The sequence below is a fragment of the Balaenoptera physalus genome (assembly GCF_965194825.1).
Source record: "Balaenoptera physalus genome assembly, chromosome: 6".
In the NCBI taxonomy this organism is placed as follows: Eukaryota; Metazoa; Chordata; class Mammalia; order Artiodactyla; family Balaenopteridae; genus Balaenoptera; species Balaenoptera physalus.
The window spans coordinates 96,108,211-96,125,709 of record NC_138885.1 but is presented as its reverse complement, the minus strand read 5'-3'; the positions used below and the strand labels follow the sequence as shown (position 1 = coordinate 96,125,709).

The window sequence follows — 17,499 nt, the reverse complement described above, 5'->3', positions numbered from 1 at the left end:
ACCATCTCTTTTAGCAGAGTAATGCTAAGAGGGACTTAAAGGGGAAGGTCTCCAGGGATCATCAGAGTCCCTTAGAAAATTGGCTAGATCATTTTCCATGACCTGATAATTGGAAAGCCCAGATGGATGAGCTGGGCTTTTCAAAGCCCAGCATTTTCGTTTCCAATGGTGGTTTGATTCAGCTGCCGAGAATCCAAATTAGGGAAGGTTTTGTTTTCATAAGAGGACACTCTGAAATACTGACTGAAGGCTATGGCCAACCCTAGACAATAAATAGGCATATATACGACCCAGAGAAAAAACGTGTGCAAATATATATGTGTAAATGTATATATGTTGTGTTACCAAAGTAAATGTGTTTCTCACAGTCTTTGCCATGTATGAAATGATCAAAACCAGCTGGACCATGTAGTTCTTCATTGAAAGGAAAAGGGGGCGTGGAGTTGACAGTTAAGGGGGTCAGCAGACACACTTCAGCATCAGGCTGACTTATCACTTCTCTGGAAACGGTTAACATGCTTGGCTCAAGCCACCCGTCATGTGGATGTGATGTGCCTCTGAGCAGTTCTATAGATGACAGGTATTTATTTCACCCCCAAATCTGAGGGGCAAAGGGTCACAACACAGGGGAAGCCGGTTTGCTTCTGAGCCAGTTCATTTGCATTTCTCATTAATCCAGGCTAGACCCTTTTTAAAGTCTCTACCGTAATTTATTCAAAACAGTTCAAACATTTGACTTTGTTTTGGTTGAGTTTACTCTAATGTGGTTTCTGCATAACTGTCTCTTTTATGGTAATCAAATGTTCTGCCAACATTTCTCCTGCTATGTACACCATCTAAGGAAACCAGATGCTTTGGGTTGGTCTTTTCAATGTATCTGAGTGTTATTTTTGTTTAGAATTTCAGAGGTTTGGCGAAAGAGTACTGTTTTATAAATCTGACCCTTGATGCACTCCATTTCCCAACCTACTAATAGTTTTGGCTACTGCTCACATCTGATTTGAAATTGCTCCCTATCACCATGCGGATTAGCATGTGGACAGACAAGCTCATTTCATTCATTTTGTTCGATTTGCTTAATTTTTCTGTTCATCATTTATTCCACTTTGTAGTGTAAAAAGGATAGGTAGAAGAGTTGAGCAGCTGACTCAGAACCACACCCTGCCTTACCTCTCAACCAGTCCCAGACCTGAGTGGGATTGTTCTCTGATGTGTGGGGTGTTCTTTCCCCCCCTCACACCATCAGTGTGGGAAGGAAGCAAGCCAGCTCTCATGGGAGTGTTGGCTTATAATGCAGACTGAAAGTGTTTCAGAAAAGTAACTTGGCATTGGATCAAACTAATAAGTGGAATTGCTTGTCTGTATGGATTGAAAGAAGACTTTCTAGGGCCTCAAGAGTTTGTGGGAAAGAGGAGAGGAGAGGGCTGAGGTGAACTGTGTCAGAGGGAACTTTGTAAAATATGGCACTTGAAGTCCACTTACTAGGAATTATACCTTACGAATGGGGAGATATAAAAGGAAACCAACCTGAGAACTTTAGCCCTTTCTAACCCTGGTGCTACCCTCTTGTTTGGATAATATGATTCTCTGGTCTGATTGTCTCCATACTGACAACAGGAGAGAAAACTAGATATCAATGGCCGGATTCAGTAACTGAAGAAAACCAAAGAGGATTGAGTGGTCCCCCAAGAGTGGGCACAGGGTACCTGAAAGTATATAGATGGAAGCAGTGTTTATGATGACATATGATGGTTTACAATGACTGAGCCGTGGAAAACAAAGAGGGAAAAGAGCTAGTCTTATGCTAAACAAAATCAGTGGGATGAGGGGTCCTCCCTCCAAGGATCTTCAGTGTTGGCCCTGAGACCTGGGAGATGAAGCTCTAAAAGACACAGGGTGAAGAAGTTTAAAGTGTAAAGGGAACTGAAGTTTCAAAAAAAGAATAGGGAGCAGCTGTTAACGTCTTAAATTTAGTTTAAGGCTATGAGTATAAACAAATCCAAAGACAAAGCACCAGACATTGGTTTTTCAAGAACAATAGCTATAACCACACACATACAAACTTAAAAGAAAGACAAATCTGAGTCTCCAGAGAAGAGTGTTTAGACCAGTGTCTTGGCATTTATTCCAGATGTTCAAAAGACCGCACTTTTCTATTATAAGCTTCTGCTTTTGTGAAGTCCACTGACAAAGGGGTGGTCTGTTTGAAATGAGCTCCACACTATCATTATAAAGAGTAAATACCTATTAAGTTCCAACTACATGCCACGCATTGTGGGGAAGCTTGGAGAAGAGAAGTGTGGTGAGGACTAAGCCCTTGCCTTCTAGAAATGGGCTTAAAAAGAGATAAGGTTAGAGATGCAGCCATTTTTGGCAAAACAGCAAGCAAGTGTTGAAAATAAATGTGAGCAAATTCATGAAAAATGGTTCCTTTTTTAGCCAAATAGGACATTATACCTCAACTACAGGCTTTAGATCCAGAAATTACTGACTGACTTTGGGTCTTGTTATAATTTCCAGACATACTTTTGAAAATCCAGGCACATTTTATTTTACTCAAGGGCTCTAATGAAGTTAACAAAGGGAAAACTATGTTGCTTGAGAAGAGATGATTAATTTTGACAGTAGCCATATCAACAAGGTCTGGATTTATGAGTTTTCCAACAATCATGTATGTTTATTATAAGTAGTCAGCGATGGATATATAGCATGAGTGAATGGATTGAAGATGGTAAATATGTCATTTTCAGAGTTTTCCAGGACTTGGCTCAATTGGAAGAAATAGATAAAATGGATTTTAACTATTGTGTCATTTAATTTAATTTTTATTTTTTTGTTTATTTTTCATCTTTTAAAACATTCTGCTATTGATTCCCTTTTCCTTCTAACTTTAAGATGTGGTACCCCAACATGTGCATATATATGCAAATGTTTGTGGAGGGCCAGGAGCAAGAGCAGAGATTTTTACAAGAGACTAAGAGGGTCAAAGTGACTCTCACAGGAGGGGAATGTAGGGATGATGGATCCCTGGAAATGTGGAGGTTTGTAAAGAAACGATTCCAAGAGCCTGGGCAGGATGTGATGAGGAGAAAACAAAAATTGAGATAATGCTGAAATTTTGAGATAGGCTGAATGATGATTTTAAATTTCTAAAGTGTAGGGAGCTTAGGGTCTTGGAATTATGACAGTGTTGCCCAAAAGACCAGGCAAAAAGATTATCTTTTTCTTTGCTTGGCCTTATCTGACAGCAGGACATTTATGCTGAGGTGTTGTGGTAGAATGATTAGGAAGATGGCAGATGTATGAACACACCTAACTGAGATCAGTCAAGTCAGGCCACATCACAAAACTACTCAGAGCACTCATATACTCACAAGCAATAAAAATTGGTTAGTATTTTAGATCACTAAGGTTTTTTTTTATATAGATTCTTTTTAACATCTTTATTGGAGTATAAGTGCTTTACAATGGTGTGTTAGTTTCTGCTTTATAAAGTGAATCAGCTGTACATAAACATATATCACCATATCTCCTCCCTCTTGCATCTCCCTCCCACCCTCCCTATCCTGCCCCTCTAGGTGGTCACAAAGCACCGAGCTGATCTCCCTGTGCTATGTGACTGCTTCCCACTAGCTATCTATTTTACATTTGGTAGTGTGTATATGTCCATGCCACTCTCTCACTTCGTCCCAGCTTACCCTTCCCACTCCCCGTGTCCTCAAGTCCATTCTCTACCTCTGCGTCTTTACTCCTGTCCTGCCCCTAGGTTCTTCAGAACCTTTTTTTTTTAGATTCCATATATATGTGTTAGCATACAGTATTTGTTTTTCTCTTTCTGACTTACTTCACTCTGTATGACAGACTCTAGGTCCATCCACCTCACTACAAATAACTCAATTTCATTTCTTTTTATGGCTGAGTAATATTCCATTGTATATATGTGTCACAACTTCCTTATCCATTCATCTATCGATGGACACGTAGGTTGCTTCCATGTCCTGGCTATTGTAAATAGAGCTACAATGAACATTGTGGTACATGACTCTCTTTGAATTATGGTTTTCTCAGGGTATATGCCCAGTAGTGGGATTGCTGGGTCATATGGTGGTTCTATTTTTAGTTTTTTAAGGAACCTCCATACTGTTCTCCATAGTGGCTGTATCAATTTACATTCCCACCAATAATGCAAGAGGGTTCCCTTTACTCCACACCCTCTCCAGCATTTATTGTTTGTAGATTTTTTGATAATGGCCATTCTGACTGGTGTGAGGTGATACCTCATTGTAGTTTTTTTTTTTTTAATGAACAACACTTCAAATGGCATGCATTTATCCATAATTATTGAGTATTAACCTACAAATATTCTATAATCTGATTTTAAATCCTGAAATTTATATGAAGGCTTCGATTTAGCTTATGCCAATTTTTAAAATGTGTAGCTTTGAGGCATTTTATTATAAAAAGCTGGTACTCATATACATAAATGAGTAAGAACTTAAAATTAATCATGCATTTACTTCATTTGTTAGCTTGACCTTCTAGTAAATCTTTAGCTTCATTGATTTTGGCTGCTATATAAGGAGATTCTCCCTTGTCTGGGTGATTTAAAAGCATAATACGTCAATGAGCGTATCTATTTTTCCCTTATTGGCAGTAGGGCTTACACCTAATAGCAGTATTAATGCTGCTTCCCGTTTTGTCATTTTGGGTTCAAACCCACCTCTGTAATAGCCACCACTGAAGGCAGATTTCGGTAGACTCTGAAAAACTTGTTTTACTTGAGGCTCCATATGCTTCAGGTCTTGCAAAGCGTAACGGGCTGCAAATCCTGCAGCAGCAATGGTCAGTCCAACTGCTACCACTGTACTGGCGATGGTTCCTGCTCGGCTCCTCTGCTTCCACCAGGAGCGTGGTTTATCCCACCCCACCAATTCTACACCTCTACCACCCTCATTGTAGTTTTGATTTGCATTTCTCTAATGATTAGTGATGTTGAGCATCCTTTCATGTGTTTGTTGGCAATCTGTATATCTTCTTTGGAGAAATGTCTATTTTTTTTTTTTGGATAATATAACTTCTTTTTTTGAATTTTTGAATTTTATTTTATTTATTTTTTTATACGGCAGGTTCTTATTAGTCATCAATTTTATACACATCAGTGTATACATGTCAATCCCAATCACCGAATTCATCACACCACCACCCCCTGTTTTTTTGATATTGAGCAGCATGAGCTGCTTGTAAATTTTGGAGATTAATCCTTTGTCAGTCGCTTCATTTGCAAATATTTTCTCCCATTCTGAGGGTTGTCTTTTCATCTTGTTTATGGTTTCCTTTGCTGTGCAAAAGCTTTTAAGTTTCATTAGGTCCCATTTGTTTATTTTTGTTTTTATTTCCATTTCTCTAGGAGGCAGATCAAAAAGGATCTTGCTGTGATTTATGCCATAAAGTGTTCTGCCTATGTTTTCCTCTAAGAGTTTGATAGTGTCTGGCCTTACATTTAGGTCTTTAATCCATTTTGAGTTTATTTTTGTGTATGGTGTTAGGGAGTGTTCTAATTTCATTCTTTTACATGTAGCTGTCCAGTTTTCCCAGCACCACTTGTTAAAGAGGCTGTCTTTTCTCCATTGTATATTCTTGCCTCCTTTATCAAAGATAAGGTGGCCATATGTGCATGGGTTTATCTCTGGGCTTTCTATCTTGTTCCATTGATCTATATTTCTGTTTTTGTGCCAGTACCATACTGTCTTGATTACGGTAGCTTTGTAGTATAGTCTGAAGTCAGGGAGCCTGATTCCTCCAGTTCTGTTTTTTCTTTCTCAAGATTGCTTTGGCTATTTGGGGTCTTTTGTGTTTCCATACAAATTGTGAAATTTTTTGTTCTAGTTCTGTGAAAAATGTCATTGGTAGTTTGATAGGGATTGCATTGAATCTGTAGATTGCTTTGGGTAGTATAGTCATTTTCACAGTGTTGATTCTTCCAATCCAAAAACATGGTATATCTCTCCATCTGTTGGTATCATCTTTAATTTCTTTCATCAGTGTATTATAGTTTTCTGCCTACAGGTCTTTTGTCTCCCTAGGTAGGTTTATTCTTAGGTATTTTATTCTTTTTGTTGCAATGGTAAATGGGAGTGTTTCCTTAATTTCTCTTCCAGATTTTTCATCGTTAGTGTATAGGAATGCAAGAGATTTCTGTGCATTAATTTTGTATCCTGCTACTTTACCAGATTCATTGATTAGGTCTAGTAGCTTTCTGGTAGCATCTTTAGGATTCTCTATGTATAGTACCATGTCATCTGCAAACAGTGACAGATATACTTCTTCTTTTCCAATTTGGATTCCTTTTATTTCTTTTTCTTCTCTGATTGCCATAGCTAAAACTTCCAAAACTATGTTGAATAATAGTGGTGAGAGTGGACAACTTTGTCTTGTTCCTAATCTTAGAAGAAATGGTTTCAGTTTTTCCCCATTGAGAACGATGTTGGCTGTGGGTTTGCCGTATATAGCCTTTATTATGTTGAGGTAAGTTCCCTCTATGCCTACTTTCTGGAGGGTTTTTATCATAAATGGGTGTTGAATTATGCTGAAAGCTTTTTCTGCACCTATTGAGATGACCATATGGTTTTTCTCCTTCAATCTGTTAATATGTTTTATCACATTGATTGATTTGCGTATATTGAAGAATCCTTGCATTCCTGGGATAAACCCCACTTGATCATGGTGTGTGATACTTTTAATGTGCTGTTGGATTCTGTTTGCTAGCATTTTGTTGAGGATGTTTGCATCTATGTCCATCAGTCATATTGGCCTGTAGTTTTCTTTCTTTGTGACATCTTTGTCTGGTTTTGGTATCAGGGTGATGGTGGCCTCGTAGAATGAGTTTGGGAGTGTTCCTCCCTCTGCTATATTTTGGAAGAGTTTGAGAAGGATAGGTGTTAGCTCTTCTCTAAATGTTTGATAGAATTCACCTGTGAAGCCATCTGGTCCTGGGTTTTTGCTTGTTGGAAGATTTTTAATCACAGTTTCAATTTCAGTGCTTGTGATTGGTCTGTTTATATTTTCTATTTCTTCCTGGTTCAGTCTTGGAAGGTTGTGCTTCTCTTAGAATTTGTCCATTTCTTCCAGGTTGTCCATTTTATTGGCATATAGTTGCTTGTAGTAACCTGTCATGATCCTTTGTATTTCTGCAGCGTCAGTGGTTACTTCTCCTTTTTCATGTCTAATTCTATTGATTTGAGTCTTCTCCCTTTTTTTCTTGATGAGTCTGGCTAATGGTTTATGAATTTTATTTATATTCTCAAAGAACCAGCTTTTAGTTTTATTGATCTTTGCTACTGTTTCCTTTATTTCTTTTTCATTTATTTCTGGTCTGATATTTATGATTTCTTTCCTTCTGGTAACTTTGGGGTTTTTTTTGTTCTTCTTTCTGTAATTGCTTTAGGTGTAAGGTTAGGTTGTTTATTTGAGTTGTTTCTTGTTTCTTGAGGTAGGATTATATTGCTATAAACTTCCCTCTTAGAACTGCTTTTGTTTCATCCCATAGGTTTTGGTGGTCGTGTTTTCACTGTCATTTGTTTCTAGATATTTTTTGATTTCCTCTTTGATTTCTTCAGTGATCTCTTGGTTATTAAGTAACGTATTGTTTAGCCTCCATGTGTTTGTATTTTTAACAGATTTTTTCCTGTAATTGATATCTAGTCTCATAGTGTTGTGGTCGGAAAAGATACTTGATATGATTTCAATTTTCTTAAATTTACCAAGGCTTGATTTGTGACCCAAGATATGATCTATCCTGGAGAATGTTCCATGAGCACTTGACAAGAAAGTGTATTCTGTTGTTTTAGAATGGAATGTCCCATAAATATCAATTAAGTCCATCTTGCTTAATGTATCATTTAAAGCTTGTGTTTCCTTATTTATTTTCATTTTGGATGATCTGTCCATTGGTGAAAGTGGGGTGTTAAAGTCCCCTACTATGATTGTGTCACTGTCGATTTTCCCTTTTATGGCTGTTAGCATTTGCCTTATGTATCAAGGTGCTCCTATGTTGGGTGCATAAATATTTACAATTGTTATATCTTCTTCTTGGATTGATCCCTTGATCATTATGTAGTGTCTTTCTTTGTCTCTTGTAATAGACTTTATTTTAAAGTCTGTTTTGTCTGATATGAGAATTGCTACTCCAGCTTTCTTTTGTTTTCCATTTGTATGGAATATCTTTTTCCATCCCCTCACTTTCAGTCTGTGTGTGTCCCTAGGTCTGAAGTGGGTCTCTTGTAGACAGCATATATATGGGTCTTGTTTTTGTATCCATTCAGCCAGTCTATATCTTTTGGTGGGAGCAGTTAATCTATTTACATTTAAGGTAATTATCGATATGTATGTTCCTATTACCATTTTCTTAATTGTATTGGGTTTGTTATTGTAGGTCTTTTCCTTCTCTTGTGTTTCCTGCCTAGAGAAGTTCCTTTAGCGTTTGTTGTAAAGCTGGTTTGGTGGTGCGGAATTCTCTTAGCTTTTACTTGTTTGTAAAGATTTTAATTTCATCATTGAATCTGAATGAGATCCTTGCTGGGAAAAGTAATTGTGGTGTTAGGTTTTCCCCATTCATCACTTTAAATATGTCTTGCCACTCTCTTCTGGCTTGCAGAGTTTCTGCTGAAAGATCAGCTGTTAACCTTATGGGGATTCCCTTGTATGTTATTTGTTGTTTTTCCCTTGCTGCTTTTAATATTTTTTCTTTGTATTTAATTTTTGATAGTTTGATTTATATGTGTCTTGGCATGTTTCTCCTTGGATTTATCCTGTGTGGGACTCTTTGCACTTCCTGGACTTAATTTACTATTTCCTTTTCCATATCAGGGAAGTTTTCCACTATAATCTCTTCAAATATTTTCTCAGTCCTTTTCTTTTTCTCTTCCTCTTCTAGGACCCCTATAATTCGAATGTTTGTGCGTTTAATGTTGTCCCAGATGTCTCTGAGACTGTACTCAATTCTTTTCATTCTTTTTTCTTTATTCTGCTCTGCAGTAGTTATTTCCATCATTTTATCTTCCAGGTCACTTATCTGTTCTTCTGTCTCAGTTATGCTGCTATTGATTCCTTCTAGAGAATTTTAAATTTCATTTATTGTGTTGTTCATCATTGTTTGTTTGCTTTTTAGTTCTTCTAGGTCTTTGTTAAACGTTTCTTGTATTTTCTCCATTCTGTTTCTAAGATTTTGGATCAACTTTATTATCATTGCTCTGAACTCTTATGCAGGTAGACTGCCTATTTCCTCTTCATTTGTTTAGTCTGATGTGGTTTTACTTTGCTCCTTCATCTGCTGTGTGTTTCTCTGTCTTCTCATTTTGCTTAACTTACTGTGTTTGGGGTCTCCTTTTCGCAGGCTGCAGGTTTGTAGTTCCCATTGTTTTTGGTGTCTGCCCCCAGTGGCTAAGGCTGGTTCAGTGGATTGTGTAGGTTTACTGGTGGAGGGGACTAGTGCCTGTGTTCTGGTGGATGAGGGTGGATCTTGTCTTTCTGGTGGGCAGGACCGCATCTGGTGGTGTATTTTGGTGTGTCTGTAACCTTATTATGATTTTAGGCAGCCTCTCTGCTAATGGGTGGGGCTGCGTTCCTGTCTTGCTAGTTGTTTGGCATAGGGTGTCCAGCACTGTAGCTTGCTCTTCGTTGAGTGGAGCTGGGTCTTAACGTTGAGATGGAGATCTCTGGGAGAGCTTTCTCCATTTGATATTATGTGGAACCGGGAGCTCTCTGGTGGATCAATGTCCTGAACTTGACTCTCCCACCTCAGAGGCACAGGCCTGACACCCAGCCAGAGCACCAAGACCCTGTCAGCCACACGGCTCAGAAGAAAAGGGAGAAAAAAAGAAAGAAAGAAAGAAAGAAAGAAAAAATAAAATAAAAAGAAATAAAGTTATTAAAATAAAAAAATTATTAAAAATAGAAAATTAAAAAGTAATTAGAAAAAAGAAAGAAAGAAGAGAACAACCAAACCAAAAAACAAATCCACCAATGATAACAAGTGCTAAAAACTATCTAAAAAAAACCCACAAACGAACAGACAGGACCCTAGGACAAGTGGTAAAAGCAAAGCTGTACAGACAAAATCACACCAAGAAGCATACACATACACACTCACAAAAAGAGAAAAAGGAAAAAAAATATATATCTTTTGGGAAGTCTGAGGTCTTCTGCCAGCGTTCAGCAGGTGTTCTGTAGAAGTTGTTCCACATGTAGATGTATTTCTGATGTATTTGTGGGGAGGAAGGTGATCTCCCTGTCTTACTCCTCTGTCATTTTGAAGGTCTCCCCTCTAGACCACTAAGTTTTAAGGTGGTTTGTTATGCATTACTATTGTGACAATGGATAAGTGACACATATATCTTCAACAGAATTCATGCTAAAGATCTAAAAGAGATAAAGAACAGAAGCTGGAGATTATACAGACAGTTAATAGAAAAAGTACATGATTAGGTGAGCCACTTATTAGAAAGAATTAGAAAGGATGATCATTGGGCAGGAAGAGAAATAAGAATTTGCCAAGGAGTCATCGGAAAGGTTGGAGGTGATCTACTACATGGAAGCATCTCTGAAGTCTAGACATCAACCTTCACAGCACCAGAAAAAGTGGTGAGAAGAACACATCTTTGTAGGAAAATTTGTACATCGGGGAACTATTGAGTTTGACACAAAGAAAACCATATAGAGTGATGGACAGAAGCCAGCTTATAAGGTGTTACAGAGGGAGGAAGCAGAGGCAATTCAAGGTCAACAAAGTCTCTTATGCATTCTAGAGGAAAGATGTGGTAACGGCTCAGATGGATGGTGGAATGGAGAGAAAGTCTTCTAGGAGGGGAGGGACAGATGGATTCTTAAACAGAAGGGACACACCAGACAGAAACAGTAATGATTAGGAGAGAGGGTGGTGGCACCAGGGCTATTAACAGATACTCTATAATTATAACTCCATGAAGTCAATATTGACCTGAGGCCCTTCAGCATTTGTAGATATTCATTAATTTTGTGAAATTCCTCTGTGAGATTCAGTTACACATTCAAGGTTGGGAGCAGCCCAAGAGCCAAAAATAACATGGCTATCATATTGTTTTACTCGTGTTACAGATGAGTAACTTCAGATATCAAGTAGTTGAATAACTTGCCCAAAGTCAAACAGGAAGCCTGTTATTGAGCTGCTGAAAGATCCCAGTTCTGCAAATAAACTTCTAGTTCACTAGCTTTTCACCAAATGAGCTAGTTAGAAGTCAGATTAAGTTCATTTACTTATGGCTCCATTGACTTAAGAAAAAAAAGAAGTTATTTCTTATGGGAGGTCCTAAATATCTGAATATCCTTACATCTGTGATGGTGTTTACTTTTCCATCTCTTTATTTTAGTTTTTTACTCTTTACACAGCTTTTATCTTTTACACAGTCATTTTGGCTTGTTTCTGGGTTTTAACATAGTACATGCGGGGTGTGAGTCATAACAGCCAGTTTTTTTCCTGATCCACATTGACTTTTTACAGGCAACACGAAACACTGCAGGTTAGGTTCTAGAGTCTAAGATTCTTAACTTTTTGCAGAAATCTCTTTGATCTGCTGGTGAGTCTAGGATGTGAAAAGATGATCAACACTTAGGTGAATTCACTGCTGAAGGCTATAGTTATGCTAATCACTTTGAGGCTTATATTTCTCCCCCAAGATTATCTCTTAACTTTGCTGATTTCCCTTTTCCTTGGTCGGTCCAAGGAAAGCACCAACCACCCAGAGCTTTCTGACCTCTAGGTTCTCTCTAGAAGGAGAGTTTTATACTTTAAATATATATTCTGGTAATCAACTAGTCTGACACATGGAAAGGTAGCATGTTTTATTCTATTTTTACTAGAGATTAAGAAAACTAATGAATATTAATGACCATATGTACTCACCTATGAAATGACATTGCATATGAGGTGCACTCTAGTTTCCAAGACAAATAGGAGAAGCGAGAAATTGAGGAGAGTCGAATGGCAGAAAGGAGAGAGATGATGGACACTAGGAAAGAAAAGTGGACAGAAATTTGATAAGTAGGGGAAAGCCATTAGGAAAGCCAAAGAGAAGAAATGCAGAATATAGAAAGTAAATGGAGTGGAGAGGGATGTAAGACATGGAAAAGCTATATTGATTTTTATATTTTAAAACACTGAAAGAGTTACATTACATGAGTGAGTTGGGTATATATTTATTTAACATTAGCAATAACTTAATTTCAAAGGTTTGAAATGTACTGTGAAGATATTAATTCAATCAGTCCTTTCCTGCTGATTGTGAACTGTGAAAGAGATCTGCTTACTTCTTTTCCTCTGGGGGAAACTGAGGCAGAGAAAAGAATGCCTCACCCTAGGAAATGGGTGAAGCTGGTGTCAGCCCTGGCAATCAAAGTGGTGCCAACTTTGTGGTTCCAGTGAAGCCTGTCCCAGGGGGAAGGCCACTTGAGCTTGGCATTTTCGTAATAATTCATGGTATGTTATTTTCAGTTGCAATGGTTTTATGCATTTTAATTAGTGTCTTAATGTAGTATATTTGGGCCCCAGAGGGCATAATTGAAAGAAACAAAAACAAAACCCAAAAATACATAGAATGAGTGAATGAAAATTCACGACAACCCTGGGAGTTCTTGGCTGCCCAGCTTGTGTCATAACCATTGGATACTGCTGCCTTTCCCAAGCTCCCCACCCCCAATCTTCCGACCCTCCCACCCCCAATCTTCCGACCCACCCACCCCCAAACTTCCGACCCTCCCACCCCCAATCTTCTGACCCCTCCACAACCTTGTTTTGCCCCCAGCTGCCTGGCTTTTCGTGTTGATTCTGGTCGCTTACAAGGTTAGTTTGCATTCCATCTCATAGATGCAACAAGGAGCAACCACAGCTTTTCTGTTTCTTTGGGGATCAGTTTCAAGCTCCCCCTACAGCCAAATGTATGTTGCTGGTGTGTTTGTTGCCGGTCTCTGCAGGCCCGAGCTGGCTCTCCGCTCCCACCCACACAATCTGCTGCTCTTTTCGTTCCTTATTTGCAGTCCCCGGTCCGCTTCTTCCCCATCATGCCTCTGTGGCCTTGCCTCTTTTCAAGTCCAGGTTGGAATCTTTGCATCATGCTGCCTCAGCCTGAAAAGAAGCCTATATTTTTTCTGCTCCTAAGCTTAGATTTATGGCCCGTGTCAGGCCTTTCTGCCATGGCCTCTGGCAGCTCCTGCCTTTCCTAACATCAGATTCATTGCTGTTCCTAAGGTCCTTTAAGATTTTAATGCTAAGTCTATAAATTTCGTTCCCTTTCTGCTTTAAACTTTCTTTAGACCTTCCCATTGTCTGATGGCATGTCCCGAAGGCGTTGATTTGCATCTCTGTTCCTGCACTCTTGGGTGAGTTGGAGGAGGAGGCGGGTGGTTGGAGCGGATGGAGGGGGAAATGGGGAAAGCAACTGATGAATTTAGATTTCCATCAGCTGCAACAATTCACTGGGGTTTGATAGGGATTGACATTTTCCTTCGAAGTTGTGATTTGCTGAGAACTTGTGGTGGCTTTCATTACAATAGTATCTGAGAATTAAGAAAAAAAAAAAAAAAAGAGGGTTGGCTGAACAGATATCCAACCTACCTTAATAAATGCATCTGAGCTTACATTTTTTCTTTCTGTTGTGGCAGCTGGGGATTCTCTTCCATCTCCAGTACACATCAGCACTGCTTAAATCACTCCGATTTCTCTCCCAGGCAGATTTCTGCTGAAGAAACTTTTCTCACCTTAAGATAATAAAGCCTCCAGTTGAGAGAGGTGGAAATAGCAACCGGCTTGAAATTTCAGGGGGGGCTGGGTCATTGTCTAGAAAGAAGGAACTTGCCAGCTTGGGGAAGCATGATGAGTACTTTGGAAGTATAATTTTTGAATTCATTTTGTCTTTCATTGGCCTTGGAGGTGTTAACAACATCCTCAGCCTAGCTTTTCCTTTACTTCCTTCAGGTCAGCTCTTGTGAGGGGGGAGGTGGGCAAAAGGAGTGGGAAAGAAAGAGAAGAAAGACTTTTGTGTCCAAATCATTTTGATTACATTGCTTGTTCAAGCTTCAATTTATTTCGGGCGACAGTATAAGTCTAGGGAGCAAGCCATTAATGGAATGGTGAAATCTGTAACATATACGGAAGTCTTGCTTCCCCAGGGCAGACTTGAGTGAAATGAAGTCAAGGCTTTTGTCCTTGGATGGTATTTGCCTCTAAGAACTCACTTAGTTTTCTTGTTTGAATTCCACGCATTGGAATCTTGAAGATCATTGGTGCCTCACATGCTTTTTCTTCAAGTTCTGGTACAGTTTTACATTTCTTTAAGCCGAGTTTTGTTCATGCTACTGTGGTCCCTACTTCTCTAGCTACTCAATGTCCTCAAACCTGGTGCCAGACTTTCCTTTATTCCTCCAGCCTTGGAGACGTGGTCCTCTAAACTCCCACAAATAAGAGATTAGCACTTTTCTGAAGCCAACTTTAGGTGGTTTGACATTCAAATAAAGACAGCTTAATGTAGAATATGGCAGAGACTAGCTAACTATTCACTTTACCAGTTCTCTCCTCCTCTTAGGCATACAGCTGGATTGCATTTCCCAGTCTCCTTTGCACCTATAAAATTTGCAACCATATGACTGAATTCTGGCCCATAGAATGTAGGTAGAAGTGTTGTTTGCTGCTTCTAGGACTGGCCCATGGAATTCCTACACAATCCTCCATGTCCTCTCTCTTCCCCTTGACTGATGGTGGGATTTTAAATCTGCCACTAAGTATGGTGGGGAGATCTACACACCTGAAAATGTGCTATCTGATACCAAGGCTCCTGTAACTGCTTTGGAACTCATCCATTCCATCTGCTAAACATTAGAAGAGCCCAGCTGAATTATAAACACTCACTTTGATCTGTGTTTTGTACAATTTAATAAGAGTACCTTGAGTGAAAATGGGTCACATTCCTTAGAAGGAGGCCCTTTGCTCTAAAAAATCATGAAAGCTGGTGGAAAAGATATAGAGGAATTCTTGCCATTTAGGAGTAAAGAGTGAAGAGGTCAACTGTGTAGGGAAAAAACTGAGGTAGATTGCATTCAAGTTCCCAATTCCTTACTCCTTTCTTTATCTTTGTGTTTTACCATTCAAGTTTTAAAAAATCATTCTTATTTTATTATTTCCAGCTTTATTGAGGTGTAATTAACAAATCAAGATTGTATATATTTAGGATGTACAATGTGACTTTTAAAGGTGTACAATGTGATGATTTAATATACGCATTTATTATGAAATGATTTCCACAATCAAGTTAATTAACACATTCATCATCTCACATAGTTACCTTTTATTTTGTGGTAAGAACACTTAAGATTTACTCTTTTAGTGAATTTCATGTATACAAGATGGCATTATTAACTGTAATCACCAGGCTATACATTAGACTCCCAGAACTTATTCATCTGATAACCAAAGGCTTGTACACTTTGACCAGCATCTCCCCATTTCCTTCATCCCTCAGCCCCTGGCAACCATCATTCTATTCTCTGATTCTATGAGTCTGACTTTTGTAGATTCCACATCTAAGTGAGATCATATTGTATTTGTCTTCCGTGTCTGGCTTATTTCACTTAGCATAATGTCTTCCAGGTTCATCCATGTTGTCACTCATCTTTGTATCAATAGTTCCTTTCCCCAGTAGTGGAGTTCGCTTCCCTGCCCTTTGTTTTTGAGTTCAGCCATGTGACTTGTTTTGGCCAAGGGGATACAAGCCATTTAAATGTGTCTGAGTGTTGGGGTGCCCTCTGGGGCTTCTGCTGTCACTGTGAGGAGAATATGCCCTGTCCAGCCTACTGGTGAGGGGAGGAGAGACATGTGAGGTGACCTGGATCCAACCTGTAGCCCAGAAACAAGCCCCGCCTAGCTCACACTAGATCACGTTACCCCCAGACGACCCACAGATACGTGACTGAGAAGAAATAACTATTTTATAAAACCACTGAGGTGTTTTTTTTTAGGTAAAAGTCACCTAAGATTCAACATTTTAACCATCTTAAAGTATGTAATTCAGTATCATTTAGTACATTCACAATGTTATGCAACCATCGCCACTACCTATTTCCAGCATTTTCATCACTCCAAAAGGACACCCCCAAACCCATTAAGCCATCACTTCCCATTTCCTCCCTCTCCCCAGGCCCTGCGAACCACGAATCTGCTTTCTATCTCTTTGGATTTGCCTCTTCTGGATGTTTCATGTAAATGGGATTACACACTATGTGCCCTTAGCATAATGGTTTTCAGATTCATCTATGTTGTGACATGTAGCATCTCATTCTTTTGTATGGCTGAATAATATTACATTATATGGAAATACCATATTTTGTTATCCAGCTGATAGACATTTGGATTGTTTCTACCTTTTAGCTATTGTGAATAGTGCTGCTCTTCACATTTGTGTCCAGGTTTTGTCTGAACAATTGTTTTCAACTATTTTGGGTATATACCTTGGAGTGGAATTGCTAATGATAATTATCAGGGAGGCTCTGTTAACCTTAAGGCTCATATCTCTAGTCATTTGTTTTCCTTGGGCTTCCTCATCCACAGCTGAATAAAACTGGGCAGGTTTCTCCATTATGTTGCACCTTAATCTCCTCCCCAGTAAAATGGAGCTAACAATAGAACCTACCTCAAGGGGATGTGGTGAGGATTTACGGAGTTGATGTCTGAAGCACTTAGAACTGTGCCTGGCACAAAGCAAGCCCCGTGTAAACATTTGTTAACTGAATTTTAAGAAGTCTTGCTGTAAGGGGTCATCTGCATGGAAGTGGATGGCTTGACTTGAGCCTCGTTTCCTGCCTGGGTCCTCTTCATCCTTAAAGCTCTTCCATAGCCTTCCTGACTTTTCCTGACTACAGGAGGTATGGGAGCACCTCTCTTCCTTAGGCCTTTTCGGTGTAGAATGAGTCCTGCATTATTCTGTCCCTGAGCCTTCCCTTCCTCCGCCAGCCGAGCTTGAGGGAGCCAAGTTGCCAGTGGGCCTCTCACTGGAGCAGGGCTGAGCCTGTGTAGGTGCCTGAGTCACATCAGGTTGTTGGCATGTGCCACCGCTGGAGCCCTTAAAGTGTGGCTCAGATCCATCCTTTACCTGAGGTGAAAAATCAGGAAAGGTTTTCATCAGAAGAGCGTTAAGTCAATGGTTTCTCCCCAGCTTGTTCATTACATAGTCTGTTTAGACAACTACCCGGAAAGAAAACAAATGGTTCATCTCCACTGTACCCATTCTTTTTTTTTTTTAATTGTCAAAGGTTAATACAGCTGCTTTGCTTTCCTATTCCAGTGTTGGCATCTGATAACGGCACAACTGATTTATGGCGGGAGCGCCTGGAGGTGAATTATTTATTCACCCCATGTAAAGGATTAGCTATTTGTACTTTTAATGGATTTTTGCTGCAGTGTGTTTATGTATGTTCAGATGG

General features: G+C 39.2%; 1 long non-coding RNA gene and 1 pseudogene across 2 annotated transcripts in view; both read right to left on the bottom strand.

Annotated features, from left to right (window-relative positions):
• The window catches only part of LOC309663431, a 352,908-nt gene that overhangs the window by 165,193 nt on the left and 170,216 nt on the right, over positions 1 to 17,499 (bottom strand). The window lies entirely within an intron of this gene.
• Positions 4,109 to 17,499, bottom strand: part of LOC309662915 (mitochondrial import inner membrane translocase subunit TIM14 pseudogene) — a 29,541-nt pseudogene continuing 16,150 nt past the window's right edge. The window contains exon 2 of the transcript in view: positions 4,109 to 4,976. The product of the transcript in view is annotated as a mitochondrial import inner membrane translocase subunit TIM14 pseudogene (transcript). The remainder of the gene's footprint in view (positions 4,977 to 17,499) is intronic.